The sequence below is a fragment of the Acomys russatus genome, chromosome 6 (assembly GCF_903995435.1).
Source record: "Acomys russatus chromosome 6, mAcoRus1.1, whole genome shotgun sequence".
Classification (NCBI taxonomy): Eukaryota; Metazoa; Chordata; class Mammalia; order Rodentia; family Muridae; genus Acomys; species Acomys russatus.
Window position 1 is genome coordinate 73,396,595 of NC_067142.1, and position 27,276 is coordinate 73,423,870.

Consider the following 27,276-nt stretch of genomic DNA (forward strand, 5'->3'; position numbering starts at 1 on the left):
GGGTGGCTGAAAGCTAAGCATAACTTGCTATAATTGTCACGTTTGAATGGGTTTGATGGCAAGGTTTTATAAAAGAAATAGGAAGTCCAACGCTGCATGGATTGACAAGTTTGTCTTGGTGCCTAACCCACTGGAGGCCACTGTCCTTGCCTGTTACTGATTTGCATCAAATGGAAAGTATTTTCCGACCTTCCTAATGCTTCAGTGAGCTGAAATGTATCATTAGGGATGTGACATCATTGGCATGCACCCTTAAAAGCAAGATATGTCTTCTTCAGATTGTTAAATAGTTGCTGAAATCAAAATCCCATCTCTCTGCTCAGAGCTGCTTTAACCCTTTGTGCCCCTCCCTGTGGCTTAGGGCTGTAGCTCTCTTTTCCAATCTGCAATGATGACTCCTAAACACAAGCACTGATTATATTTGGCCTTTTAGATAAAGCATCGAGAAACGGTGATATTCAGGAGCATTTTGGAAGTGCTAAGCACAGATTTCCCTCAAAGTCACTCTCTGTTCTCTTGGTTACCTGTGTCCCATGCACAACCAACAATTCAGATAGCAACGTTGCCATGTGGAGCTCAGGGGAATTCTCTTTACCAGCAATGACTATTAGCTGGCCTGGAAACACTGGACCAGCTATAGCTAATTGGAGGGGTGTTTTTGCTTTTTGTTTTGTTTTATTGCTGAAACCAGGAATGGTAAAATCAGTGTCTATTTCTTAGCTGAAAGCTGGTTGTAGCTTCAGCGCTCTTTGTCCAGATCCTGAGCTTAGAGCATTGTGCTGTCCAAGGAGAGCACCACCTCCTGCATGTGGCAGGCTCCAAGGCCACACCTCCCCGCAGCAGTACCACCTGCACTGCATTTTGGATCCTTACCCTGCTTTGCAAATTCACAGATGCACCTGTCATAGTGTAACAGCTAAGGCTGGCTGTGGATGAGAGGCACAGGACTGAGACCAACTTTAAATAATCGGATACAAGAGTTGGTACCATGTGTGTGGGTTACTTCACTCAGGATGATCTTTTCTAGTTCCATCCCTTTGCCTGTGAATTTCACGATTCCCTTGTTCTTTTTTTTTTTTTAATTAGTATAAACAATTTTATTTATTTTTTTTATTAATTTATTCTTGTTACATCTCAATGTTTATCCCATCCCTTGTATCCTCCCATTCCTCCCCCCCCCCCATTTTCCCATTATTCCCCTCCCCTATGACTGTTCCTGAGGGGGATTACCTCCCCCTATATATTCTCATAGGGTATCAAGTCTCTTCTTGGCTACCTGCTGTCCTTCCTCTGAGTGCCACCAGGTCTCCCCCTCCAGGGGACATGGTCAAATGTGAGGCACCATAGTACGTGAGAAAGTCATATCACACTCTCCACTCAACTGTGGAGAATATTCTGACCATTGGCTAGATCTGGGAAGAGGTTTAAAGTTTACCTCCTGTATTGTCCTTGGCTGGTGCCTTAGTTTGAGCGGGACCCCTGGGCCCAAATCTGCCTATCATATTGTTCTACTTGTAGATTTCTAGGACCCTCTGTATCCTTTTATTTTGCTATTCTCCCATGCGTCTCTCATTTAGAGGCCCAATAGGATGCCCTCCCCTCTGTCCCAGTTTCCTGGTAAGTGAAGGCTTTCGTGGGACATGCCCCTTGGGCTAGTATGCAGATATAAGTGAGTATATACCATTTGATTCTTTCTGCTTCTGGGTTAACTCACTCATTATGATAATTTCTAGCTCAATCCATTTATCCACAAATTTCGGGAATTCCTTGTTTTTAATAGCTGAGTAGTATTCCATAGTGTATATGTACCACAGTTTCTTTATCCACTCTTCTACTGAGGGATACTTAGGCTGTTTCCATGTTCTGGCTATTATGAATAAGGCTGCTATGAACATGGTTGAGCAAATTTTCTTGTTGTGGGCTGGAGCATCTTCTGGGTATATTCCAAGGAGTGGAATAGCTGGGTCTTAAGGAAGCCCCATTCCCATTTTTCTGAGATAGCATCAGATAGATTTCCAAAGTGGCTGTACTAGTTTGCATTCCCACCAGCAATGAAGGAGTGTTCCTCTCTCCCTACATCCTCGCCAGCATGTGGTGTCGCTTGAGTTTTTGATCTTAGCCATTCTGATGGGTGTAAGATGGAATCTCAGAGTTGTTTTGATTTGCATTTCCCTGATGACTAAGGAGGTTGAGCATTTCTTTAAGTGTTTCTCAGCCATTTGATACTCCTCTGTTGAGAATTCTCTGTTTAGTTCCAAGCCCCATTTCTCAATTGGGTTATTCGGTTTGGTGGTGTTTAATTTCTTGAGTTCTTTATATATTTTGGATATTAGACCTTTGTCAATGTAGGGTTGGTGAAGATTTTTTCCCAGTCTGTAGGCTGTCGCTTTGTTCTCTTGACAGTGTCTCCTGCCTTACAGAAGCTTCTCAGCCTCATGAGGTCCCATTTATTAATGGTTGACATTAAGACCTGGGCCGTTGGTGTTCTGTTCAGGAAGTTGTCTCCTGTGCCAATATGTTCCAGGCTCTTTCCCACTTTTTCCTCTAAGTGGCTTAGTGTCTCTGGTTTTATGTTGAGGTCTTTAATCCATTTGAATTTGAGTTTTGTGCAAGGTGACAAATATGGGTCCAGTTTCATGTTTTTACATATAGACCTCCAGTTAGACCAGCACCATTTGTTGAAGATGCTATCCTTTTTCCATTGAATGGGTTTGGCTTCTTTGTCAAAAATCAAGTGACCATATGTGTGTGGATTCATATCTGGGTCTTCGATTCGATTCCACTGATCAACCAGCCTGTTGCTGTGCCAGTACCATGCTGTTTTAATTACTATTGCTTTATAGTACAGTTTGAGACCAGGTATGGAGATTCCTCCGGAGATTTCCTTGTTCTTAATAGCTGAGTAGTATTCCATTGTGTAAATGTTCCACAGTTTACTTAAAAAATATGGAACACTTCACGAATTTGCATGTCATCCTCGTGCAGAGGCCATGCTAATCTCCTCTGTATCGTTCCAATTTTAGTATATGTGCTGCCGAAGCGAGCACTCCAGGGACTCTTGTGCACACCTCCTTACTGTTTTGGATCTTGTTTGACTGATATTTCTTCCCCGACCCCAAGAATGATTGTGCAGTAGCTGCATGGTAGCCGTATGTTTGGCAGTACTATGTTCCGGATGTAGTTTATTCCCTAAAGGCTCACATGCTAGAAACTTTGGCCTCAGCCTTGCCATGTTGAGAGCTGATGGGCTGGTCAAGAGGTGAGGCTTAGCGAAAGATACTGAGGTCACTGCGGCTGTCATTTCAGGAACAAGTGAATAGAGTTCTCCGGGAACCTCATCTGGTCCCTTGAGAATGAGTTATAACTTCTTATTAAAAAGGGAAGCATGGCCCTCAAGTCTGCCTGGCTTCCTATCTGCTTGTAGAATCTCTCATTAATAGGCTCCCGGGACACACCTGCCATGTTGTGGTGTAGCCAGGGGTCCACCATCATGAACCTCCAAGCCTTGAAGAAAAAAAAATTTTCTTTATAAAGTGCACAGCCTCATATGTTTTCATAGCAACAGAAAATGAACTAAAATAGGCATACAGAACTTTCAAATTTAAAATATATTAAGTGTAGAGCATAGCAGCCATATGTGATAATTCCCTCTGCTTTCACCTTTATAAACCCATCCTTTATTCACCCTCTACCCATGCTCCATCATCTGTCCATCCATGCTTCCATCCATCCATCCTTCACTCACTCACCCACTCACAGTTTTATGTTCCTTATCTTCTAAGTGTCAAGTTACTTTTGGGAACACTCAAGTATATTTTCTCCTTCTTTATGAAACCTAGACATTGCTATTATAAAGAGGTTTTTTTTTTAAATCATGCTTTAGGTAGACAACTCAAACTAAAAATACCTATTATTATTGTTATCACCACTCTGCCTTATCGTGGCAGATGAGACTGGAATTTATGCAGGATAATTGGCTTCCTGGCACGTTTTATCCCATATTCTTCTTCTTCTTCTTCTTCTTCTTCTTCTTCTTCTTCTTCTTCTTCTTCTTCTTCTTCTTCTCTCTTTCTTCTTCTCTTCTTTCTTCTTCTTCTTCTTCTTCTTCTTCTTCTTCTTCTTCTTCTTCTTCTTCTTTTTTTAAACTGAGGACAGCATAATATTCCTGTAGCTGCTCATCACCTTGTGGTGACAGCTGGTCATGCAGACATCAGGGAAGGCTTGGCTTTACTGTGTCTTTAACACGTCAATATGCTGCTGCCTGCGAGCAGTGTCCTGCAGTTAGTTTGTGTGACAGAGTCAGAGTGGCATGTAATCATTTTGTTAATACGGGATCATTAAAGAACACACAAACATCCCTTGCTTAGCATGTCTCTGAATGCTAGCAAGAGGATGCGGTACTTTGCTGAGTGTGATGCTGTGAGGGGCTTGGTCCGAGGTCAGATCGTTAGCCCTCTGCCGTTCTTGGCCATTTGTTGCCTTTCATCTGCATAGGACCACGCATTCTGCATTCTTCCTTGACCATCGAGGCGGGGACCATCATGCATTTCGAAATTCTAGTGTTTTCTAGCCTTTGTTGAGTTTGTCTTGTTAGTAGAGGATGACCCCAAGGGATAGGCAAGACCTCAAGGTTGTCTTGAATAGTGTATGTCCGCAAGGTGGCATAGATGAGACTGGGGGTGGGAGGAGAGACTACACTAGTTAGAACTACAGAAAACTTGTCTGGTTCTATGAATGACTGGATGGCCAGTTGGCGGGGGCAGGCCAGGAACACCTGAATTTAGGCTCTGTCCCCTGCCCATGCATCTCTGCACATTGTAACATCATTCGTCACTCCGACTACAGTTCTGCAACAACGCCTGGCAGTTCTGAGATAGCCTAGCCCACAGCTCACCAGCAGGTTCCTGTTCTTTCTGGCACAGACCTTAGAAAGAAAGTCACAAGAAAGGGCTCAGCTCAGAGAGGACAGAAGGATAGGATGAATGGGGAGAGTGTCAGGTAAAAGGTGCCACCCTGGAGAAAGCTGGGGAGATGTGCATGAGTCAGTCCAGGGGGCCAGTTTGCAGGAAGCAGTCGGGATCACCAGGAATGAAAGTCCAAGATAGAGGTGTGTGGGAATTGTGCCTCGAGCCTAGGTGAGACCGATGCTTAGCCCTGTGCGAAAGTGAAGGGAGTCACTTAACCCAGCCAACGTTGACTGAGAATCTCCTGTATGCATCTTTGCATGTGGAAGGGGTGCACCAGTGGGCATGCGTGTGTGGCGGTCAGAGGTCAACCTTGTACTTCCTCAGAAACTGTCCACTCTGGTTTTTGAGACAAGAGCCCTCACTGTCCTGGAGTTCATGCATGCCACTAGGCTGGCAAGCCAGTGAGCCCCAGGGTTCCTCCTGTCTCTTCCCCTCTCGTGCTAAAATGGCAAGCTTGTGCCTCCATGGATAGCTTTTTACACTTGCTAGGGATTGAACCCTGGTCCTGTGCTTTTGGGGCAGCCATTTTTCTTACTAAGCCTCCACCTGGGCCTCCTAGGTCTCTTGGGCCCTCTTGTCTCCACCTTGGTTCACTTTGGTTCATGCTGTTTTGAGTTTTGTTTTGTTTTTGTTATTTTTGTTTGAGACAGGGTGTCACTATGTAGCCCAGACCAGCTTCAAACTCATGGCAGGCTGCCTCAGCCTCCTGAGTGCTGAGATTACATGTGTGAGCCATCATGCCTGGTTCTTCCTTGCCTCTTTTTTTTTCTTTTAATTTATTTATTATTATGTATACAGTGCTCTGGCTGCATGTACACCCGCAGGCCAGAAGAGGGCATCAGATCACATCATACATGGTTGTGAACCACCATGTGGTTGCTGGGAATTGAACTCAGGACCTCTGGAGGAGCAGTCAGTGCCCTTAACCTCTGAGCCATCTCTCCAGCCCCTCTTCCTTGCCTCTTAATGCATCACCTTTTCTCTCCAAGCTTCAGCTTGGGTATCACCACCCACCTTCCCGAACCTAAAGAAGATATGCCCGAGTCTCTGTGGCCTCTTGCTTTCCTGTAACACCCCATACTAACCTTTAACAGCATTTATTTTACTACCTTGAGTTTCTCCTCATTCTCCTTGAGGCTGATAGCTCTTTGAAGACTGGAATTGCCACTGAGTTACGCTGTGCTCCCTGGTCTCTCCCGACACATGGAAGGTGCTGAGCAAACATTGACTCCTTCAGACTCAGTCCACGTGGTGCCAGTGCCTAGAGCCACCATGCCACCGCTGCCCTGGCTTTCCTCTCTGAACATTCCCTTGCAGTCACTTCTGTATCCCTGTTTGCTTGATGAGCCACATGTTTGCACTCTGCCATCGGGAAGACTCTTTATAACAAGTGTCCCTCGTCCCCCACTTCACCCCAGGCTGGGAAAGTGATGAGAGGCATGGAGGACAGGAGTGCATCTTTCTGGGCAATTTAACATTTGAGAGCAGAGATTCTCAGTCCTCTGGAGGAGGCAGAGTTCCCATGCTGATGGGCGCAAACGCACTCTTGACTTGAGCTCTGCTCACTGGAAGTCTCCATGTGCTTCCTCCATGTGCCCGCTCATCGCGTGAAGGAATTCTGCTCTTCCTGTCAAATTCTGGCTTCGTTACAACAAGTCACAACGGTTTGTTTTGATCATACTCGGGTTAGTCTATGTTCCTTTGTTTTAGCTCAGATAGGAACTTTAAGGCCACATTAGATGCTATGTATAGGCAGGCAGTCCCCTTTGCACCTTCACGCTCAATAATTCTCATCGGTCTCCCCAGCATTTGTTGGCCTACAAAAGGCCACTTATGTCACAAGAACCAGCTCCCATATCACTGCCATTGACCCTCTTTGTCCCACCTCTGAGCTCTGTGCATGTGTCACACCCCCACCCTAGCTCATGAGTTGCCCATGCAAAGAGCTCTAACTATTCACCACTTTTTTACTCATTCAAGCAAAAATACTTATTACCATATTGAAAAGTACAGGTGTGCATTTGATTCAGTGTACTGAGCATCTTCTATTTACAAGGGGATTTCTTCTCCTTGGAAGGAGACCCGTTTGCTCCCTGGACGTTTCTGGGCCCTGCCTTTAATGACTGTTTGTTCATCCATACATTGGTATTTTTCCCCAACAACTTCTCCTGTGAATAAAACTTTAGCTGTCCTATCACCTCATTTTAATTCTGCATTCTATTTGGGGGTTCTTGGGGACCCTGCAAGTTTCTGGGGAAAAAGTGTAAGTACAAGCCTGTCAGGCCATCAGCTGCCTCCCTCTGAGGCAATCTGACATGTAGCTGTCAGGCTGTCACACCTGCTATCAGCTGCATGGCATCCTCTTTTCTGAGCACAGTCCTTCCCCGAAGTCCCAGCTAGCTGTCAACGTCTCTCAGTTCCTACCCCTGCAGTGTTTCCCTTAGACTCTGGTGACCAGCCCACAGCAGCCAGTTGCTCCTGCCCTAGAGACTCCCATACACCTGGAGAAAAGAAGGCTGGGCTCTGGTGTGCGCCTTCCAAACTATAGCTCAGTCATGGGGAAGCTCTACCCCACTAGCCCCATGGGACGCCCGGTTGTCAGCAGTCAGTGTGGACTCTAAGTGGGTGGCCTTCACCCCTCTGGGAAAAGTAAAGAATGCCTTAGAGCTAGGGTGAGCACTGCCTGAAAGGAGTTTCACTGGGCGCCCTGAGGAGTGGCAGCCATCACAGCTTAGAGGTGGCTATTTGTCAAGATGGGCATTAGACAGGCAGGAGGCCACATTGAAACCCAGCAGTTCAAAGCTGCTTCCAACTTGATCCTGGCTTGTTCAGGATGAAAACATAGTAGTGTGGGCAGAAAGTGGGTGGGTGGAAGAGGGAGTAGACCATTTGGGGAACAGCCTGGGCAGCTGCAGATACAGAGGGAAGCCATTTGGTATGGGTATTCCTCCTGTCCCCAGCAAAGAGCCAGCCTGAAGAGGCAAGGCATCAGCCCACAGAAACCAGATGTGAATGCTTTCCGTAAGGGACCAGGTTGGTTTGCTCAGTGGAGAGAGCAGCAGAATATTACCTTAGCTCTGACTCAGCACTGGGATTTGAATGTCTGTGGCAAAGGGGCAAGCTCCGATTTCCTGTGCAGTGGAGACAATAGTTGAGCTGAATGCACTTCAAAGTGTTTTACATATGGCACTCATTTGCATACGTAATGCATGTGTGTATATATACACACACATGTAATACATATAAGTGTGTGTACATGTGTACATTTACATATATGGCACATTTATATCTCTATTTACATATAAAATAAAGTCATATGCCAACTTGTTTGCACCCATGATCATTTGCATATATCAGCTCATTTACATACACAGTACATTTATATGTATCAGCTAACTTACCTACATACTTTTACACACTAACTCATCTCATCTCTATACATCAGTGAATTGACGCGCAGTGCATTTACATGCACCAACTTATTTATATCTGTACTTTTTCCACACTAATCATTTACATACATAACACAGCCATACTAGCACCTCGTTACATACATGCATTCCTTCTACATCAGTGAACTTACATATAAAAGCAGGCTGACACACACCAACTCATTTACACACGCATATTTTTACACACCAGTCACTTCCGTACACAACACAGCTATGCGACCAGCTCATTTGTATGAATAAGACATTGCTGTACAATCACTTATTTCCACGTAGACAGTGCAGTTGCATATGCCAACTCATTTATACACATGCTACGTTCAAACACACCGGATCATTTCACATACACGTTTGCATGCCTTAGCTCACGGGGATCATCTCTCTTAGGTATGAGAGCCGTAAGCTTGTTTACTGCTCATGTTGACTCTGTTGATTTGGCGCAGGTCCATTGTACACCTGTGCACATCACAACAGCCATAGTGTCTATGGTGGCTTGACGAGAGGTCTGCCCAGTGGAGAAAGGCTGTTTGATTCCTAGATAGCGGAGCCAAAAACAAAACAAAACAAAACCCAACAGATTTCCAGATAGACCCAGCCTCTTGTCCCAGTGCTACTGTTCCTTCTCATTATAAACTGTCTCACAGTGCCCAGCTGACTGGCTTTTCTGGAGAGTGTGCCCATTGCCTTTGGCCTTGCTTTTCTTAGGCTTGGTGACTGCACCATGCAGTCGGTGACTGGCCTTTCTCTAGAGTTTAGAAAGCCACACAGCCGCTCAAAAGAGGAGTTGTCATCACACCAGCTCCCGGATGTGTGAGGGTCTGTTCTGTGACCTGTTGTTCACAGGCACAGTCTGCGCTGCGCAGGGGTCACCACGCATCTTCAGTGTATTGATACAGATTGGCCTGTGAGCCTGTAGTTCACATGCTGTGAGGACTTTCACCCTTCTCCACTCTTGAGAGAAACAGGAAAATGATTTTCTGGTGAGAAGCCAGGCACTCATAAGAGCCAGGCTTCCAAAGAGGCACCTCTGTCAGAGGGCGCTAGTCATCCAATGACAGACACGCATGGCCGGCTGCCGGCTTCATGCCACCTTGCTTGGGACAGGATGAGCAGGCTGTCAGCCTGGCACTGGAGAAGTCCATTAGAACACCATGGGCAGGGAATAGCTTTATCCACTAAGGATGACAGTGAGGCCAATGCATACAAAGCTAAAGTTGCATGGCTCTGCTTTGCTAGTGTCTCCAGACCCAGGGCTGAGCTATCTGCTCTGGGAGGCAGAGACGATTCTCCCATAACCCTGGGTGTGATAGCCCCCGGGGGGACCTCTTGTTATTTCGCTGGCTGCAGCAGTAATGAGCTCAGAAGATGGAGGAGGTGGATGACATTTTCATGTTTCAGATCTTGAGTGGTTTGTTCTGCTCTTCGCCCTCCATGGGGATAGATGTGCCGCCATTCCAGGGGTGGCTGCTTGGTGGGGGTGTTCCTGTCAGCGGGACCTGAGTACATTTGCATTTTTCCCAGGCTGCTCTCAGGCCATCGGATGCACTGCAGCCATCACCTCCCACTGGGCCACCCGACTCTGCATTTATGCCCTCTTGTTGTTGGTCCCATAATATGTGGGAATGTTGCCATGGCATCTGTCTAGAAGCCCTTTCAATGCTCATACTCAGCCATAACCATAGAGACAGAAAGTCGATTAGGTTCCCAAGGCTTTTGGGGAGAGGCATTGTGACTCACTCTTGGAGGTATGGGCTTTGCGTTGGGAGTAATGGGAATATTATGAAATCTAGGTTGTAGTGATGGTTGTACAACACTTAAGTATACTTTTACACACACACACACACACACACACACAGACAGACACAGAGACACACACACTGGTTCGGGGCTGGGGAGGTACTTGATAAAGTGTTTGCTGCACAAGCATGAGGACCTGAGTTCAAGTCCCCAGAATGCACGAAAAAAGTGCTGGGCATAGTGGCATCTATCTGTAATACCAATGGTCCCCTGGGGACAACGAGCAAGGCTATTTGGGTAGTTTCAGGCCCGTGAGAGACCATGGCTTAAAGTAAACAAAACAGAAGGTAGATTGCACTGTACTCTGACCTCCATACATAGATGTGCCCCTGTACACACGCACGCATGCACGCGCACACACACACATTCACACATTCTCTCTCTCTCTCTCTCCTCCCTCCTCGCCTCATCCTCTCTCCGCTCTCTCTCTCTCTCTCTCTCTCTCTCTCTCTCTCTCTCTCTCTCTTAAAATGGGAAATTCCATATTGTATAAGCTTTGTCTCAAAAATTAATTAATTAATTAATTAATTAATTAATTAAAAGTGAAAACCTAAATATTTAGTCCTGCTTCCTGGGAAAAATCACCCCTGGCAGGTTTTCCTTGCTCCTTGGGTCTGTCCATGCTTATACACAAGTTCAACTTGGGAAAAAGGCTCTCCCTATAGCACATTTTTTTTCTTTCTATTTAGTATGACCTATGAAACCCCCACCTGGATGAAACCTAATTGAGTCACCAGGCCCCCATGTGGCTCGAATGCCCAGGTCTCTGTCAGGACGCGTCCAGGCCAGATAAGAACCAGAAAGCAGATCCCACAGTTCCCTGCTCAGAACCCTTTGATTCTGTGGTGTGGATTTCTTTACAAATACACACATCTACCGAGTTCTTGACATCCTGCCCAGACCTGAGGAGGAACAAAACCTTTCTAACTGAAGTCAAACACACACAGAATAAGAAGCAGGAGCAAGGAAGAAATCGCAAGGATGTGAGAAATGCAGGAATCCGCCCCATTGCAGCCCCTGATGGCATGTGCAGTACACTTAGGTGCAAACTTAACCTGGATTAAAATACTGGTTTCATGCATTAAAGCCTAAAAGTTTGCCTAAGCCACAATATTTTCTAGATAAGTGGATGAAGATTAGTCTCCACCTGAAATCACTTCTCTCCGGTCACCTGACTGCTCAGTTTCGCTTGATGGGGTTTTATCCCCCACTTCTCTGTCTCTCCTTGGGGTTGTGTTTATTGGCCATTGGGTGAGGGGGCAACAGAGCACTTCTATGTGTCCTTTGGGGAAAATGGAGGACAATGCATGTGACCATCGCCTGTTTTAAATCAGACCTCATCCAATTCAAATAGGTACCCAAACAAGGAGGGCGGGGCTTGCATGTGATCCCAGAGCTGCTCCAGAGGGAGCCCCAGGGCCAGGAGGCTCCAGGAGGCTTGGCTGCTCACAAGAACAGTGGTACTCCATTTATACTAGGGCTGGTATCTCCCCTGGAAGGCTCTGGATACTAGTGCAGGTAGGGGTTCACTTGCCCCTCTTGTTCACAATGACATCATTGATGCTCTCCCTTCTTCAGTCTCCGTTTACAAAGGCCAAAGAGGAACCACCCTCTGCGACCGGCACAGGACGGCAGGGAGCATGGCTTTTCCTACATCCTTACTGGTGGCCACACTTTTTTTTTTTTTTCAAAGAATGATAAAACTAGGAATTGTGATTTTGAGGAAGATTCTTCTTCTAGCTTCTCAAGGAAAAAGATGTATTTACAATTTCCTATGCACGATTAGACGGAAATTAGTTTGCTCACTGCCCCGCTGCTGGCTTCTCTGCTTACAACTCCCAGATGTGTCAGGCTGTCAGGCTGTTGTCTGCACTAACTTCTGCATCCTCTAACTCCTCTCAGAGAACGGGCTTTTCGAGTCACGGGGGTTTGGTCATGTGAGCAATGATGTGACAAGAAGACTTGAAATCCATAACATTTGTTAACTGATAACAAGAATTTAATAAACTGCTTGTAGGAAGAAACTAGGCACAGGCAGTAGAGGTCATTTTTCCCCCACCCATTTCTTCTTTTTTTTTTTTTTTTTTTTTTCTTTCTTTCCTTCTTGTTGTTTTGTTTCTTCTATGTGGCATTCTCTCAGGGTGACCTTTCTTGTGTCGTCCATGGAGAATGTGCAGGCTGAATGTTTTCATGTGCTCCTGTGATTTAAATGCGCTGCTAGATGAAGTATATTGCTGCTTGCCTGGAGACACTCATGCCTGCAGATACTATATATCCCTAAGCCCCAGCCCCTCTTACTCAGGAGAGAAAACTCTAGGTGAGATCCTGAGGGGTAGGGGCCTGCACTCCCTGCCACCTGCACAGTTTGCAGAGCCAGTGTCAAGTTCACCACTGTTGTCTAAGCAGTAGACCCTCCAAACCCTGGCACATTTGAAAAGTCAGATCATTTCATGTGTGCCCCATTTCCCCCCAAGTCTGAAAACTGTGAGGGTGAAATATAAAAAAAAAAAATGAAATTCTGAGGACTCCCAAGCTTGGGGTTTATGTTCTGTGCTTTTGTTTGCTTTGCTTTGTTTTGTTTTGTTGAGACTGGGTCTGATGTCGCCCAGGCTGGCTGCGAGCGCCTCATACTCTTGATCTCCATGCCTCTACTTCTAGTCCCGGTCCTAGGATGCCTTCCGCAGCCAGCCAGCCTGTGCCCAGACAGCTCATTACGAGTGTGGACCAGAGCTTCAGTGAACCTGCATCTCAGGGCTGCCTCTTTGCACTCCTCGAGCATCCCTCCATCCGTGAGCATTGTCGCTGCTGGACCATCCCTGTTCTCTCCCCAGTCTATAATTAGGCCTTTTCTTTTTTTCCTTAGCTCACAGAACTCCACTGTAACATCTTTACCATTGGTTATTTTCACAGAGATTTGTAGCTTTCTCAGGGTAGACGCCAAGGCTGAAGCCTTCTAGGTATTTCTTGCTAATAGACTTTGCCGGTGGGCAGCTCGGTGGGGCAACTGTGCCCCACAGCAGCCCCTACTTGTCATGTATCCTGGTCAGAACTGGTCACCTGCTGGCCACCTCGGAGGCTGCACTCTGAGTGTTTGGCCAGCCAAGAGGGTTCCCTGGGGTTCCCCAGGTCTCCCGTGCTCTGGACAGCCAAGCCTTGTGAGGGGCTGGGGAAGGACTCCTTTATCCAGATCTCCCAGAAACTCATTTCCTCACATATCACCACTGGCCATTTTTCTGTTTGGCACATGGTTTAGACAAAGAGGATTTTGTATGTATCACTTCCCACCAGACTCTCCTAAGCGGAAGCCTGGGATTTGGAACCCGGGGTTGTTTTTCTGCTCTTTAAATGAACACCTTGCTGGACACCTTGTTAACACAGTGCAGTGCCTCACGTCTTTATTGCACGCGGGACTGCCTGAGCCGCTGGGACATTCTCTTACTGTTAACATGAGTGGCTGTGATCCTGTTTATATACTCCGGAAAATTAATTTTTGCCTCTCAGAATCATGTGTGCTATGTGACTCACATCCAAGCTTAGTGTAAAATGATATACTTTCCAAAATACTTCCTCTACATTTCAGAGTCTAGTTTCTGAAAATAATTTTTAATGACATAATGTCCAGCTTTTATTTTAGCACATGAGAAAGCAGAGACTTGAGCAAGGCCCTTCACTGGTGATACAGTTACTTTTGAGCCAGGTAACTGTGACACCCCAGCCCCAGGGGGGATAGAGGGTCTCCTGATATCTTGGGGAGCACTCAGCAGCATGCCTAGTGTCTGCCCTACAGATGACAATAGGATCCTCCAGGTTGTAGCCAAAGTCATCCCCTGTCAGTGTCCCACCAATGAAGGACTGCTGGGGCACAGGGACCTTGTGACCTGTGTGTCCAAGGCAAACAGATTTAGGAAAGGGAATACAAGACTCAGCAGAAGTTGACCCACTCGGGACCAGCCCCAAAGCCAAAGCTCCACCAGCCCTGTGGATACCAGCTTCCTGAACTCTACCCTCAGGTGGGGAGTCTTGATTCAAAGCTGAAGTATGACAAATACCCAGTTTACACAAAAAGCCTTTCCTTCTCTCTCTCCTCTCTCAGTCACCAGTTTAAGAGGTCACACATGACCAGTGAACTCAAGGAGCTGCGCAGTGCCTGGCACACTGGACTTTCTGAATGACAAGCACAGTTGGCAGAAACTGGAGAGCAGAGACATCAAGCATTAGAAGCTAACCCTGATTCTAGGGCAGGGTGTGAACCCCTGTCTCCTCTGGGTGACTACAAGGAGAGCCTGTTGTTGGGGCTCTGGGTAGAGGCTGCTAGAAATGTCTGTGCCATGCGTGCGGCACCACTGGCCTGGTCCTATTTAACTGTCTTAGTCTTTTGTCCCAGTGATGTCAGACCTACTGAACCAAACTGAACTTTTATACCAAGTTACTTTGGGTAGGAAAAGGAAGCTCTGAGCCGAGAAACTTCACCGAGGGAAGTAGTATTTCTGGTTGTGTTAGCAGAAATGGGTTTTACTCTAATAAATCACCTCTTTAGAGAGAGCTCCTTCTAAAGCCTTCCTGCCTTGTTTCTTTCTTTAAATTCTTTGAATGAACAGTCTTACTGTGTTTCTAACTTATTTCTTTCCCAGACACCTGGTCATAATCCACAGGGAAAAGCAAACTAGATTGATTCATAGTCATTGGCCCATGGGTCATAATGCCCCATTTTTTTTTTTAACCTGCTTAGAGAAGAACATTCTAGAACCTTTGCACAAAATAAATAGCTGAATGATTAATTAATTGAACAAATAATTTGTATTTACCTCTCCAGTTGGGAGGTTGGAAGGTATGGGGAGAAAGCCTCAAGTGGGGGCAAAGAGGAATCTTGGTGCTGCCTAACAGTGTTCTGAGGATTCCTGCTTTGTTCCTTTCCTGTCAGAGCATGGCTGGAACATTTGATGAAAAAGCAGGATTTCCACACTGTCTACCCCCATAGTAACTGCGGCTTCACACATATCCCCTCATTTCCATCCACCATGTTTTTCTAGCTGGGGGTGTCAGGTACCCACCCTCACCGCAATCCTCAGAGCACTGCTGCTAACAGTGGGAAAGGGCAGGGCTTCACGGCCACCACCCTGCACTCCATCAGCCACGTTCTGCCACTTGCCCACAGCCTAAACCACAGTCTTCTCTCTCCTCCCTCTGCTTAAGGGCAGTCGCTGCCTACAGATGGAATCTCAGAGAAATGGCCAAGATAGCTACCCATGACCCATGGGAGCAGAAAGCAGAGCGCCCAGGATCAGGACGGGAAAGGGGTGTCACACCAAAAATGAGTAAAGGGAATATTTATAAAAGTATGGACAGGGTAGAAACCTGCAGTTGCAGAGCCCCAGAATCCCCACCTCCCTAGGCATCAAGGAGGATGGAAAAGAGTAGAGAATGAATCTGCAGGGCATAGAGGGCACTGGCCACCACAGACCGAGCCGGTCTCTCAGCACAGACCTCCTCACTGCCTGAGATCTCCTTGTCACAGCCCTGCCACACTCTGTCTTTGGAGAGAAGCCCCAGTCATCATTTCCACACTGACCCCCTTCCTCATCCTGCCGTGCTGTAATAATGGGCAAAGTCGCTCAAGGCTACTTCAAATAATCTCTTTTGCCACCGACAACATGAAGTTTGTTCTGCCATTAGAGTGACACAGGCCCGGGAGGAGGAAAACCCTGGGTTCATTTCTTTCATCCATTTTCTTCAGTGCACACCATCTCTCTCAGCAGCCCATGTCTGACAGCTCCGGCTGTGTGGGACGCAGTGACACAGTAATTACTCTGGCCCACTTGCCAGCTGGGTTATTAAATACGGATTCCACATGAGCAGAGAAACTAAACTATATACTCCTGAGTGTTAACCTTTTGGGTTTTGGACTCACTGCACAGCCCTGGCTGGCATGGAACTCACTACGTAGGCTAGGCTGGCCTCGAACTCTCAGAAGTGATGGTATTAAAGGCACAGGTCTCTTGAGTGACGTTTAGAACATTGTTTCTTCAGACATGTGTCTGAAGTGCCCAGGAGCCCTACCTGAGATCTGCTTGAAGAAGGTTCACCAGGCTCTCTGCTCATCGTAGCCTTTCCTATAGTGACAATTTATAGAAAAGAAAAATCAAAGGCCAGGAAGGAGGGTGGGTGCGGATTTACTGTAAGATGAATTACCAGAACCATGAGGTGAGCAGTCTCTTCCTGGGAGACGGCTGCTCTTCTGGTCCTGGAACTCACGCCACCATGGGACTTCTAAAGAAATTATAGTTCTTTAACATGCTGGGTTTTTTGTTTGTTTGTTTGTTTGTTTGTTTTGCAGTTACTGGGGGTGGGGGTGGCTAGAGAGAGGACTCAGAGGTTAGGCGCACTGGCTGGTCTCCCAAAGAACCCAGGCTCAATTCCCAGCACCCACAGGTTGCTCCCAACTGTCTGTAACTCCAGGTCCAGGGGATCTGACAACCTTACACAGACATAGATGCTGGCAAAACACCAGTGCACATAAAATAAAAATAAAGTGCTGTGTTTAAGGGTCCTTGTTACCATGCTATATTAGCACCCAGTGGAATGAGGCAGGAGGATCATGAATTTGAGGCCATCCTCGGGTGCATACCTAGACCCTGTCTGAAGGAGGAGAAGAAAGAAACAGGAGGAAAAGGAAGAGGAGGAGGAAGAGAAGGAGGAGGAAGAGAAGGAGGGGAAGGAGAGGGGGACAAGGACAAGAGGGATTTTCTGGTAGAGAGTAGACGGATTAACAAATACATAATAAAAAGGTTTGTTGAAAGAATGCAGTCATTCTCCTACTCCTGCTGTGACCGGTATTGGGGGCCCCAGAGCCTTCTGTTTGCAAGATGGCCAACTGGGTTTCCATCTTCCGAGCCTTCATTTCCAGTTAGAGAGTCCACAGTTTCACGCACCTTTAGGGTAGAAGGCGTAAAACCAGTGGTGTCTTCTGCATGTCTGAGTGTTGGATTTAAAGACCTTGTTTTACTTCTTTGGACCCCGGTACATCGTCTGAAAATTGCCCACAGCACCAACTCCTTTTCGTTGGTGGAGTAACGTGGATGCCAGTGGGCACGGTTATGTGCTGGTTCTACCCAGACTCCAACAAGGATCTTCATGACCTTTGAAGTCACATCTACCAGACACGCAAAGGAAGAGAGATGTTAAGTTTCATGTCACCTGGTGCCAACCTGCCTGAGTTGGCTGGGTGATCAGCAGGTCTGTTTACAGAGAGCTATACAAGTCATGAATTTATGGTGTGCCCACCAAGAGGGCCATTGTATTTGTCAGCCTGTCAATAAACTACACTGTAAAGATTTGAATAAGAGAACAGTTTCAGAGGACTTGTTACAATCCATCAAGTTGATAATTTATGATTTTAGGAAAATCCCCCAAATACAAATTTACATAATACTTAGTTGCTTTACACCCTATCAGAGCATTAATCTAAAATTAAAGGTCCTTTATACTTAATCAGAGCTTAGGTTTCTTTCTTTCTTTTTTTTTTTTTTTTTTTTTTTTTTTTTTTTTTTTTTTTTTTTTTTAGTGTTCAAGTATGCTTTAGCGAGCTAAGCTACAGGAGCTTGTGGGGGAAAATGACTCTAGAGAGTTCCATAAAACTTGCCAAGGCAGCCGTAAATATATTCGTGGTAAAGTCTGTTTTGTGTACAATTTATATGCAATTGGCTGGCTTGATAGAGAGGATTTATGCTGCTGTATTGCTTCCTTTTTGCAAGTAGGCAGTGTGGCAGACAGGCAAAGGCAGGGATCATAGAGCGGCAGCTAGCCTTCAATCCTGTTTGTTGAATCATCTTCCTCAAACTTTTAGGGGAGTGATTCTGCTTTTTAAGCTCTCTTCCATGAAAGGGCAGCTGCGGGCAAAGTAGAGATAAGCCAGCAGTGGTTCCATGCTAAGTCTGGACCAAATGTGTGAGCTGAGACCAAGCATGAAAGAACCCGGCACTCCTCACCCGGGCACACGCAAGACACACTTACCTTCATCTCTTCTGTACTTTCAGGCTCCTCCTGCATCCCACATTCACCCAGTGAAGCCTCCTTCCCCTTCCTACACCAGCCACCACCACCTCTAGAGATCTATAAAGGAGAGAGTCTGAGTGGGCCGCTTACACAACACTGCCAAGCTTGGATCTGAGGTCTCGGTCTTTACAGAGCACCCCTCCTTCAGATCTCCTTTTATCTCCAGAACCTTCCCAGTAAAGATCTATTTCTGACTACTTCCAAGCCTGCTTCCTAACTCCCAACTTAAAAATATCCTGGACCTACAGAACCGAGTGCCAGCTGTGTGAAAGGTACCGTCAGTGACAATAGGCCGCCAAGATGTGTAAGTGGCAGGCTCCAGTATACTCCCAAATCAGCCTTATTAATTTGGAAATGTGTGTTTCACTTATAGCCACACTGCCATGCAGTCATCAAATATGAATGCCAGCCACAGGGCTCAACCCACTGAAAGCCTTTCCAGCACAAGCCACCTGCCACCAGCTGGTCCCATTCTAAACTCGACCTTCTGAGGGAAAGTCATTATAGCCTATATGACTCCATGTTTATAGATGAATGCTTCTTATTATGAATGAGAGTTTATTCAATTTTTTTTTCTGGGTGGAGGTCACCAGCTGACCTTTCCGTGCTGCCCAAGGGTTCTTCGTTGTCTGGACTATGTCATAGATGGGTAGTATCATAATAAGATGCTTGGTACCTGATTGGGCCTCAGGATGAATCTGGGTTACATCCTCGTTATTTTCTGTGTTGACACATTGGCAGGTTGCCAGTATTTATGTACCCAACAATGCATAATATTGTGTCTGCTCTCCACCATCCAGACAGGCATATGTTTTTAGTGACAGGTTCTATCAAATTCAAATGTCAATCTTGAGGAATTATGACTGAGTGAAATTACCCTAAGTCCCCTGCTTTTAAAATCTATTTTCCATATGAAATAAATATTGAGCATCCATATTAGTCAGGTTTCTCTAAAGGAAACAATCTGATAGAATGAATATCTATATCTACATAGATAGATAGAGAGATAAGTTGATATTGAAGAGGGATTTTTTAGGTTGCCTTACAGGATTCAGCCCATGTAGTCTCGCTATAGTTGTCTCACATGGGAAAAGCTCAGACTCTAGTAGTTTCCTCTCTACAGTCTCACTCTGGCATTGGAGGCCCAGAGGCCATTGGGGAGTGCTGGTCTTCAGTCTACTGTTGAAAGCCCGAAGAAGTAGGTTCTAATATTGGGGGAGCGGGCGCTGCTGTAGTGACAGACATGAGAACAAGCAGGGAAAAAGCAGTCACCTTCTTCCATGTCCTTTATGGGGGTGCTGCCAGACAGTGATGTCCATATTTAGGGTGGTTCCTCCTCCAAATGATCTGATTAAGAAGCTACCTTGCAGGAATGGTCCAGTGGCTTGTGCTTTAGTTAATTTCAGATGCTGACACGTTGACAACCAAGATTAGTCATCACACTGCCCTACTCAACTGTGTATCCATATCATTCTAAAAATTGTCAAATAAAATCATTAAGCATTATCTGAAGCATACTCTTACACACACAGACACACACACACACACACAGACACACACACACACAGTCACACACACACATACACACACACAGACACACACACACAGACACACACACAGACACACACACACAGACACACACACACATACAGACACACACACAGACACACACACACACAGACACACACACACATACAGACACACACACACAGACACACACACAGACACACACACACAGACACACACACAGATACACACACACACAGACACACACACACAGACACACACACACACAGTCACACACACACACACAGTCACACACACACAGTCACACACACAGACACACACACACAGACACACACACACATACAGACACACACACACAGACACACACACACACACACACACACACACACACACAGTCACATACCACTTATTCACTACATATTTGTGTACATTTTGTTATATGTACACCATAAAAACACACAGTCATACTTTCATGCACATATACACATATGAACACAGTCAAATTTGTGTCCTCACATACATACACTCACACACACACACACACACACACACACACACACACACACACACACACATCCTTTCAATGCCAAGAAGAAGAATGGTCTCAAATAGTTGTTAGTTTCTTTTAATATTGATTTTCTATGTGCATTGTTTTAGTAAGAATTAAAATAAGCGATTATTTAAGGAAAAAGAAAAAGTCAAGGCTGTAGAAAAAAAATTGTTTTGGATTCTATTGTGGGAAGTTTATGCTTCAATAATAACAATAACAACAGTGATGATGATGATGATGAAGGTGAAGAGTGAGTGTAATGGAGGAGTTGTACCACTTTTGACTGAACCGCTCCTGCACTCAGTCATCCTTTCAAATGCCGACACTGAACCCAGTTTCCCTCAAACAAAGCTGGGAGTGGTGAGAAGTCACTACAGCTCTGTTGTTCTGCAGTGCTGGGGGAGCCCAGGTCCAAGCGTGTGCCAGGCGGGCGACCTACCACTAAGCCACCAGATCCCTGCGTGTCTAGATCCCTTGAGTGTCTAGATCTTACACATTGATAAGATTGTCATTTCCTAAGATGTAACACTCGCAGATATTTTTGGTTTTGATTGACAGTAGAGCTGCCTCTTTTGAGTTCTTCGGGATGAAGCTGGCCTGCCTTTTGGGCAGTGACTCTCCAAATATGTCTCTACGGCCACACAATCCACATGTAGGTGGAAAGAGGCTGGAAATGCCTGTCGTCAGGCTCCACCCAAGACTGCCTGAATCAGAAACTGAGAGGGGACCCAGAAATCTGTCTTTCAACTCAGGGGAGAGGCCCTACAGAGCTGTCCTAAAGTAAGAGAACTTCAGTCTCCCTGTGCTCGATGAAACCAGTCTCCTGAAACCTGTGCTTACAAAGCAAAAAATGCCTCTGCAGAGAGTTCAGGTCCTGGGGCCTTTACTTTTCCAAAAGTTGCATCCTTTTGGGATGCAAATCCAGTGGCTCAGAGACCAAAGGACGAAGCATCCTGTTGGTGCCCCCTGGATGGAGGAGCCGGTACTTCTGCCTCCTCCCGTGGAGACAAAGATGGTTCTGTCAGCCTGCTTGCTAGCTACCATCAATATAGCCAGGACAGACCCACCTGCATCCTGTGGGATTGTGCATGGTCCTTTACAACAAGCTGTCTCTTCTTGTGTGTTTTTAAGCAGATCTGTCTGAGGTTCCTTTCTAGAATCTAAAGCTCTTGTCACACTTGGCTCTCCTAGGTAAAGGAGAGTGCTTTGGTTACTCATCAGCATTTAACAAGTGTTTGCCTGTCTGTTGACTGCTTTATTGTCCCTCTTACTGTGTCACATGGCTGCTGCTAGCACCCAGACATGCATTTCCATAGGTCTCGTCTTCTCAACCTTGTGCCAGCTCCCCAGCCTTGCATGTACTCACTCGTCAGTCAGTACTCACACTCAGATCCCGTGCTTTAAATGTACAAGTTGCAGGCTTTCACTCTTACCTGCCCTACTGCCCAAACTGGAAGGAAGCCCATGGCCCTGGTAGCATTACTTTACAGAAGGAGAAACCATGCTACCTGGAGGTGTGTGCTCTCACATAGAGGAAGGACCCACCCTCTCCTCCAGGTCACATTGCTTGACTGTCTCTCTGGCAGCAGGGACTATTTCCACGGTGCCAGAATAAAACCTCTGTCAGCATCTGCATCCTGGTCTTTGAGGAAGCTGATTCCGAGTGGTACAAAAGAACCTGCCAAGGAGGTGAAGTTAGCACTCATAGTATGGCCAGTGTGGCTGGAGGCCATCCAACCCTTCAGGGGACAGTTGCTTCTGACATTTCCTTCACTCCGTGTGTGCTAGGAAGGCTCTGGAACTCTCAAATTTAGGAGATAGATTTACTGATCAGCTACCGTTCGCCTAAGGCTTCCAAATCCCCTCAGTTACAGAGGGAAAGCTCATCTCAGCCTTTTAGGTGAGGAGGTTTGCCACTGTGGGAAGTGGCTTGTAATTTAATTCTGTGCTACTGCTGTTAGCATCATCGGTTCTTAGCAAGCACACAGGGAGCAGGCCTCTCCTGCTCTCCAGCAAATGGTATGGTTGCTATAAAACGTCCCTCCCTAGCCTCTAGCTGACCTTCCATGCACATGGTTAAAGACAGAAAGCATACATCTTGCTAATAATTTTCCATATTAGAACCTGCCCATGAGCTTCGAACTCATCTCCTGCTGCCAGCAAGATCCTGTCTGCCAAGGCAGAGGGCCGCAAGGAAATTGCAGGCATCAGAAGCTGGTCCTGAGGTGAGGGGGTGTCGGGAGTGACAGGAGACATATTGGCACAAGTTCCTTTCTTCCAGCTGGGGGTTCACTCAGCTCTTCTTATCAGCGTGTTCTTCCCCTCTGCCTTACATTATTCCTCCCAACGAGATGGCAGCAGTAAGCAAAAGGCTTGCTGGAGCTGAGCTGAGGATGAGAGTTGTTTGAGTTCCAAGATGAAACCTACAAAGTAGAGAAACCCTTAAGCAGAGACAGCAGTGTGCCCCTCCCCTCCCTCATCCCATCTCCTTTTATCATGTCTGTCTCCCTAACAGCCCTGGCATCGGGGCTGGGTAGAGCTGTGTGCACAGTCATGAGTTAGCAGATGGGATGTGTGCACTTACGAACGTGAGGTTCTCCCTTGAGATGGGGGGAGACCTGGGGGGTAACCGTGGCTGGTTACTGGACTTTCTTTTTCTTTTTTCTTTTTCTTTTTCTTTCTTTTTTTTTTTTTTTACTGGACTTTCTTACTCTTCCTTATTGTCAAAACTCCAAGACCTGACAAGGAATAGGGATCTGGGAACAAGACATGCTGTACTGTCTTTATCCCTGCCCCTTGCTCTCCTCCTCATCTCTCCTTATGGACATGAGGATGTTGTTTGTTCAGTGATCTATTGAACGTACATCAGGCTTTGGTGGGAATTAAATTCATCCAGAATCCAGGCTCCACTCTCTTGACCTCAAGGCTCCCCCTGATGTCTTCTCTCCTGGGACATTTGCCTGGTTCTTTTCTTCTTCTGTAGCTGACAGAGGTTCAGGCTCCAGAGACAGCGCATCTGTGACTACACATGCCCCTGGCCTTTCTAGGGAAGCCTCCAGAGCCCTACTGAACCCCAGCTTCCCAGCTGGCTCTGAGACAAATGCCTATTCTCTTTCTACGAAGCTGGAAAGGCTTGAATGGTGAACTGAGTGGGTTTTGGTCTAAGATACCTGCCTTTTGTCCCTAGGCAGCTTCATGAAGCCAGACTAATGTCCCCCTCCCACCGGTCTCCTTACACCAGGTCACAGGCAGCTATCATTCATTCATGCTACTAGCAGGAACAAGACTGTCTCCTGGGAGCTGCCTGTGCAATACAGCCTGGAGATACTGTTCTCTAAAGATGGTCTCATAAGGCAAATGGACTAAAGGCATACATGCAGGGAAGAGTCATGCCTAATAATTACGTGATTGTTGATGTAGATGTTTTTATTTTAGGTAAATAAGTTATTATTTGTTTATCTAGGTCAAAGGCCAGGTGCAGTGGGATACTGAGATTCTTGGGACCAGGAAGAACCCAGCAGTGAGGTACCAGAGGCAGCAAAGCAAGTGTCCTGAGAGGAGCTGACACTTTCCATTTATTATGGCGCGTTCCAGAAGGAAACACAGCTTTCCCCCTTGTCCTGCCTGTTGTTTTCCAAGCCAAAGAGCAGCTCTCCGGTGACAACCAAGGCTGCGTCAGCAGACACAACCTTAAGTTTTGCTTGTGTAGCAACAGATCTGCCACTTAGCTCTTTGGTAGCATTAACATTGGTAGGAAATGGGCCTTTTATGGATAATAAATGTCCAAAATCCAAACTGAGTACATCTGAAAGAACTCTAACTTTAAGAAGTGACCGTTGTTGTCTCTCTCAAAAAAGCTCTCTCAGTGCTGTTTTGAGTACATGTGGTAAGGGATGGATGTGTGTGTGTGTGTGTGTGTGTGTGTGTGTGTGTGTGTGTGTGTGTGTGTTTACATGTGTGTGCACACATGTGCACGCATGTGTTGCATTGCTAGGGATTAAACCCAGGGTCTTTCACATGTAGGTAAGAACTGTACAACTGAACCACATCCCAAGCCCCACTCTTCTTTTTCATTTTGAAATAGGTTCTTACTAAGTTGTGGGAAATGGCCTTGAACTCACTCTGACCCAATTAGACCTTGAATGATTACTCCTCCTGCCTCAGCCTTCCAAGTAGCTGAGATTGTAAACTTGCATCACTATATATTTCTTATTTCTGGCAATGGTCTCTTTTCTACTTAATGTTCAGAAAATCTCCAGTCGTCATCAGCTAGGAAGGGACAGGGAAGGGCGGGAACTAGAAGGCCCGGGCTTACCGTAGTTCCTATAGAAATCTGGGGGACTCATGAACTCCTAAGAGCAAAGTCTCTTAAACAAAAACTATGCAATGATTACAGCAGTGTGGATGGGGGAAGGCTCACAAGGATCCCGATAAAGAGCTAAAGGTGATAAATTACTACTTAGGGAGATTCAGTCATCTCCAGGGATTGAGCCTCTGATAGGTCATCCTGGTCAGCCCTAAACCCATATGCATATGACCAACACTACAGGAATGCAGCAGGCTGTATTACATATACGTGTGTGTGTGTGTGTGTGTGTGTGTGTGTGTGTGTGAGATGGTGTGCATGAAACAATAATATTAAAGAAGAGGTCATGAAGTTGAGGGGAGCATGGGGAAAGTTGGAAGGGAGAAAATGGGGCAGAAATTATATAAATACAGTGTTCATACATGAAATTCTCAAAAGTAAGAAAAACAAATGTTTTTAAACAAAAAATCGACAGCAGTATGAAAAAACGATAAGCCACCTTTGAGAACAACAAGACATTTAAGTTTTAATATTGAGCCAAACATTGTGTCATTGGGACTCTTTCATTTTCACTGAAATTCTGTATGCAAAAGAAAAAAAAAAAAAAAAAAAGAGTGACCTTTGGCAAAGAGTGGCCTGATGGACTCCTGGATAAGCTGAGGAAGGCAGATGTGACGATCACTGAGAAGGTTCCTGAGGCTCTTCCACCGCATCGTGGCTGCAGTTCCCTGTGACAGACGCTACGTGTTGAGGACTTTGTGCCTAGCGTTGTGCACGATTACTTGACTCATAGCCATACAAATCCTTAGAAAGGTGATGTGCAGCAAGGGCTCACAGTCCAAAGTACACAGAAGCCAGTGCTATGGAACCTGGTTTTTACAGTTGTGGTATGTGGTCATCACAACAGGAAGGCAAGAACTGCCTCGCAACCCATGGGCAACTGAGAATTTATACAGTCCAGAGCAGGGAAGGGGCCACCTGCTGATTGGCTGGCCAAAAGCAGGGCCTTTTGCACAGAAACCTTTGCTCCTCTGGCCTCCTCCCCTTCTGTGTTCCTGGGTTGTTATCCCATTCTGCACAGGGCATCTCGAGCTTTTCTTGTCAAAAGGCAGAAGCTTGGCTCCCTCTGCCTGTGTTATTCTTGAAAAGTCCAGTTTTAAGGCATCCTTACATGGGTTTGGGAAGACTTTTTATTTTATATAGAAAACTTGGCTGTTTGGGGCATTATGCCTGAAAATGTTCAGCCATTAACTAAATTGTCTCCATTTAGAGATGAGGAGGCTATTAAACATATTGGTGGTCACGTGGCTACCAATAGCATGAATGTGTCTGACCTCGAAGCTCATGGTCTCTTCAGCAGGCTCAGTTACCACAGTGACGGCTGTGAGGCAGTAATGGCTAGTGCTACCAAGTGTGTACCCTGTAGACATTGTCTCCATAATGATTGCAGAACCCCACGTTCTTTTTGTGACTAGCACATACACCAGACACCAAAGAGGTTAAATCCCCTGTCCACAGACACACATCAGCAAAGGACTTAGGTCCCAAAGCCAGGAGCCCTTCTCCATCCATAGCTTGTGCCCCAGGCAGCCAGCTGAGCATCCCGCAAATCCCAGGGGGGAAACTGATGGTGGATGACCTTGACATTGGAATGAATCTTCCTGGGAAGACTTCCCGCGATCCACCTCCGTCAGGCCGGAAGATGTCTGTCTTAGGTCGTCTGGTTAGAGCAACTTGACACCAGCTCATCCAGAGTTCAGAATGAGCTAAGGCTTGGAGTGACTTCTAAATAGGCTACTGTCAGAGTTCCAGTTCTTTCTGACAGACTGGCCCCTGAGATGTGTCTGTCCCCTCCCCAGCTGCTTGGCCGCTCTCTCCCAAGTCTACTAATTGGTGTGAGGGACTCTGCTCCCAAAGCTGCCAGCCATTAGCAGCGCTTCACAGGGAAGGGCTTTTTCTCCTCCCCCCATGTGTTTTGCAGTCCCTGGCTAGGCTTTCCTGGTGACAGACAGATGCCTCCTGATGAAGAGCTTTATGGGATCTTCTAGGCCCCCTACACTCCCCAAAGCACTTCTTTGTTGAGTACATCTCATTAGCAGACTCCATTTTCTGGTCTCTCACATGCTCCCTCACACTTAGCTTTATTGTGCCCCCCACTTGTCACCTTCCCCAGCCTGGCCTTTAATAATGTAAATCTCCCCTCTGATGGCGTGGCTGTTTATTACTTGCTGTCTGGCGCCGCACAGCCCACGAACTCACCTAATGGTGCCTCTGAAAAGCTAAGTCCTTACTTAGTGAAGGAACTGGCCCGCTCCTTCCCATGTCCCCAAGGGTGCTTCATCAGCTCGGCATGCATCGTGGAAGAGAAGCAGGTCAAGGCAACAGCTAAGCAGTTGGCTTTGGGCACGCTGCTGGAGTACCTGGCCCAGGAATCCCAGTGTGGAGCTAGGGAGCATGGTAATTATAACAGCAATGGTAATTTCTTGGCAGAGCTGCTGTGAGGAAAGCCCATGGAAAGCAGATAAGAGCCTCCACTAAACTGCAAGGTCTGTAAAACTTGGGGAGAAGTCGTAGCAAGGGTGCTGGTACTGAACTGCTCTTGTTAGCACAGAGCAGACTGTTCCCCAG

At 46.3% G+C, this 27,276-nt stretch overlaps 1 protein-coding gene and 1 non-coding gene across 2 annotated transcripts in view; one reads left to right on the top strand and one right to left on the bottom strand.

Moving 5' to 3' along the window:
* Kif26b (kinesin family member 26B) overlaps positions 1 to 27,276 on the top strand; it is a 405,568-nt gene that overhangs the window by 303,052 nt on the left and 75,240 nt on the right. The gene's annotated exons all lie outside the window — the stretch shown is intronic.
* LOC127191256 (U6 spliceosomal RNA) lies at positions 2,941 to 3,047 on the bottom strand. Its single transcript, XR_007830871.1, has one exon. It is a non-coding gene; the product is annotated as a U6 spliceosomal RNA (small nuclear RNA).